This window comes from Schistocerca cancellata, chromosome 1 (genome assembly GCF_023864275.1).
Source record: "Schistocerca cancellata isolate TAMUIC-IGC-003103 chromosome 1, iqSchCanc2.1, whole genome shotgun sequence".
Classification (NCBI taxonomy): Eukaryota; Metazoa; Arthropoda; class Insecta; order Orthoptera; family Acrididae; genus Schistocerca; species Schistocerca cancellata.
The window spans coordinates 976,553,071-976,557,909 of NC_064626.1; positions in this window are offsets into that span (position 1 = coordinate 976,553,071).

A 4,839-nucleotide genomic window follows, 5' to 3' on the forward strand; every position below is an offset into this window, starting at 1 on the left:
TGTCTGTAACATGGAATATTCAGACGGTAATGGAAGCAAAACCCAAAACAGAAATTTCACTTAGGAGCATTAGATCAAACATCTGGCCAGTCTAACAAGTTTCTTAATTCTGTTCAGTTAGGCAGCTTACGGGTAACATAGAGCTAGACACAGTAAACGGATCAGCTACATTCTGTTTCTGTTGTAAACATGAATGAATTGTTAAGTTGTAAGTTTTCTCCTTATAAGATGCCGCAAGTTTGTTGTGGCTCCTCCTGTTCTTAATTTTTAAAGCAAATGGAGCAGTGTGTTTCACTGATAACGCTCTCCATAAAATACTTCCAGACTAGGGATGGTGCCATCCTGTATTCAACTGACGTCCGATGGCGACAGGGTGAAACTAACGTGTAGACCAGATGGGGCAAGCCTCGAACACTGGATGTGCAGGCTTACCATCCAACAGGCCACACCTACATCGTAACAGGTATGTTACTGATCAAGCAATGCGGCAACATTTCTGATGCCATGTGTTTGTTGCTCTTTTCCATCGCCCTTGTTATTAATAGAACACTGATCACTTTTCCCATTTTCTATAATAACGCAGTACTTCAAAGTAACGAAAATTGTACGAATTAACATAATTTTTTTGTAAAAGTCATAAATTTTAGCAGTGGTGCTGTATTTTTCTTTACGCAGTTATTAGTAAAAAAAAGAAAACGCCTGTTATAGCTGAGTCCGCACAAATACCGAAAAATATCTATTCATAACTAAGATACCGGTATCTGGTCGGTTTATCCAATCCATAACTTCTGTACTCTATCAGCCATCTTTAAATCTTTTTTCGCTAGGTTAACACATAACCCTTCAGGTTCGTCGCCGTATATGGATGCTTTAGAATAATAAAAAGGAAATGTATTAATGTTGGCGTGAAGAGGCTGATCCTTTTACATTACAAGTAACCCTAAAGCGTCTGAAGATAAAGAAATGCCGACACTGCCAAACGCCCGTTTTGAACCCCAACTGTGGTCCCAACTGTGGCTGAAATAAATAATCAGCTACATTTTTACAATTCTCACTGAAATTCTCTAGTAATTTGTCACTTTGCATTTTCACTTTTTTTAACACAGTCGATCAGAAATTTTCTTTCATGCTCTCAGAGACCAAAAGATCTAGTTAACGACCGTAACTATAAAAGGTTGAAAGAGAGTGGAGCGCTTTTTAAAACATAACATTTCCAGTTCCACAAAATTCGATAACAACGAAGAAATTTCCGTATTATTTGAGAATATTCGAAAATATTATTAAAAATTCTCTACAAGAAATACTCGAGTGCATTAAGGTGCCTGAAATATACAGCACATTTGCCAGCCACAATGGAAGATACTGCACACACACACACACACACACACACACACACTCACACACCCCCACACACACACACACATATGAGTTCCTCATTTATTTTCCCATAATGTCTTCTAATTGTTGAGGAGTAAGTAAGAAGTTCGTACAGTCTTTCCAGTCATGTAATTACTTTCATATGTACATTCAATAAGGCATTTGACTGTTCTTGGGCTGGGGTTTTTTGCAGCGGTTCTTTCCTTGTCCAGAGGTTAGTGCAACAGCCTACTGATGCAGATAACCTGCGTTCCAGTTTTATTACTTATTCAAGCAAGTATCAAGTGAAAGGATGTTCTGTTCAACGCACTGAGAGTAAATGAGTATCTGCAAGCATATGAGAGCAGTTATCTTGATTTTTTAGACGCTTGGATGGCATCAAACAAGAAGACCCTACGCTCAGTGTTCGCTAAACGTGTTTGCCAGGGATTCAAGGCTGGGAACTACGAGTACCATTAGACTTTCCGTAAAAATCAGAACGTGTCTGCTTATCTTAGCTATATCAGAGTGCTCTTATAGCGAACATATGATTAATTTTTGTGATTTTAAATTCCCCAGGTGGTTTAGGAATCAACAGACAGATCTAAACAATAAAAATGTAAGAAGACTAAAGCGCAATGAGAGCTAAAACTGAAGCTCTGCATTACGGCAGAGGCACTGAAAATGGATCGCGGCACTATGCCACAGACTTCAAAAGACTACTCGGAACTATGGGGGGGGGGGGGGGGGAGGAGGGCGGCCGCATATATGAACTATTTACATTAACGTGCATATATCGACTGATCAGTATAATATATCTCAGAAGACTATCATCGTTTGTGACACGTAATATTTACCGTATAAATACAAGACGTGACGCCATCTTTTGTGTATTGGAAACAGAAGGATTCGTCTCGACTGATGGCAGTTCGCGAGGCTTGCTTAGAAATGAAATTTTCCCCGATTTGCCCGTTAATCCTGTTGGAAACATTTTTGTAGTATCGTGCAGTAAGAACAGAAATAATTTTCTGGAGCCTCTTAAAAAATCGCGTGAACCGCTTTGGGTAATTGTACTCTCTATGTGGAATTGCTCTCCCACCGTTATTTCAAATGACCACTGTATCGTTAATTGAAAGAATTTTCTGCAAACTGCTAGCCTTGTTATCTTGCTACAGTGACGGTAGCAACAGGCAAAGTTTCGCTGCTGTGAGGATCCGTACTGAATTTTTTTAACATCCGTCCCACCGCAATTAATACAGCGCGAAATATTCGGGAATTTGCGGTAACGATTTCCTGGAATCATTCTGGCAGCAGCACTGCGATATATCAGACGATGTTCCTATAGATGGTCGTTTAGGACGCCACGATGGCCGCTAGTGCATAACTGCGCAAACATGTCGGCATTCTAAACTTTTTAGCGAGTTTGACTGATATGTTCCGAGAAAGGCTGCCAATAAAATTCTAGGAATCGTTCTCCCAAGGGAATTTTATCAGTAAACATTTCCCCTCTGTGTTGTGCGTGGTATTTTCTCTTTTCCTGCTCTATCAATTGCTCCTTCGGATTGGCAGTACTACTGGTTGTGGCAGTGGAGTGAGTGACTGAGCCGGCCGGGGTGGCCGAGCGGTTCTAGGCGCAACAGTCTGGACCCGCTGACCGCTAAGGTCGCAGGTTCGAATCCAGCATAGGGCATGGATGTGTGTGATGTCCTTAGGTTAGTTAGGTTTAATTGGTTCTAAGTTCTAGGGAACTGATGACCTTGGAAGTTAAGTCCCATAGAGCTCAGAGCCATTTGAACCATTTCGAACTGATTTTCTACCGATACTTTGCTATTAATCTTACGCTATTCGTGGAGCCGATAGGCCAAGTTGGGTCGTGTTAAGTGTGGCCCATGTTCAAGATGACAAAGTAGCATGAAATATGAGTCATGTATGTGGCACTGTAGTTAATGCCTTATTTGTTGTTCTTTATTGTACCTTGTGTGGACAAGCGGTCCCTTAACCTCAACGTGCACTGTTCTGTGTACGGCTTGCAAATTTATTTTCACTGTTCACTGTGCCCCCTGTGTTATAGGAAGGGCGTCCTGTAATTGCGTAATCATTTCAATAAAAGAATTGTTAAAATTATCTACGGAGCATGTAACTCACTAACTAACTGAATAACGGGCGGACTTCCTTTTATATTCCTATTTACTCGTCATTTAATATTTTGATTCTATGTATCTTGAAACTGAGGAAGCCAAAATTTTTCGATCTTTTTCGATTTCTAAGTTTATTACATGTTATAACGTAAATATGAAACAGAAAATCGGCTATTTCAGAGGTCGGCTTTTTGAGCGGTTCTAACACTGAGGTTAATTGTCATTGAAAAAACCGATATCACCGAAAACCGTTTGTTTCAGCGATAACCACCATCCCTACTTGAAAGCAGTAATGGCTTATATTGAACATCAACCATGACTGAAACTAATAATCAACCACAGATTTCCTACAGTCTCTCATCGTTGAAGATGTACTGTGTGAATGAGGTCCGGATCTTGAGGTCAGGTGCACTGAGTGAATAATACACGATATGTGAGCAGTTGTTATAGGCAGTAAGTAGTGAGCATATCGCACATAGCCGTTAACTGACTTAGAAAGCGTGATGATACACCGTGCAAGTCGCTTGGGCCGTATCGTATCGGAAATCAAAGTAGAACTCGGGATTACGGGATCAGTAGTTCCTAGGGAGGATCTCTTAATATCTCAGCGACTGTGTTTCCACACACGTAAGCGGCCGCATAGGACAACCACAAGTGTTCGGACGTCACGACGCCCCTGTAGAGCCGTGCAGTCACGTGAGTGAGAGGTGGCCGCCGATTTGAATGTGGGGCGCCAGAGATCTATTTCTATCTGAAAGTACCAAGACAAACGCACTGCATGGCTTCACAGTTACGACAAACATTCAGGGGCCGGACAGAAATACAGAAACACAAAAACCACTGTACTTTTATAAGTCTAAAAAGGTGCAGGAAAATAATAGACGTTCAAAACAGTTGCCAGTTGTTTCTGAATGGAAAATATAGGTCCTGTACGGCTGTGAAGATTATCTTACACCAGTCTTCCTGCAAAATAGTGACAAGTACTGGTAACGGCGATGGAGGCGGATCGCGATCATACAATCTTCTCTCCAAAGCAGATCACTAAGACTCAATAATATTGAGATCTGGTGACTGTGGTCGCAAGGGGCGATCGGACAAAATTCACCCTTATGCTCAAAAATCCATTCCAGAACGATGCGAGCTGTGTGAAGAGGGGATGAGTCTTCTTCGAAAGCAGTATCACCTCTGAGGAAACAAACACCACGGGATGGACCTGATACGCCAACATGGTCACTTGATCCTTGGCGGTAATTCGACCGTGCAGATTAGATTAATCACAGGGCCCATGAAGTGCCACGAAACAGCTGCCCATATCATCACTGATCCCCAGGCACACTCTATCTTG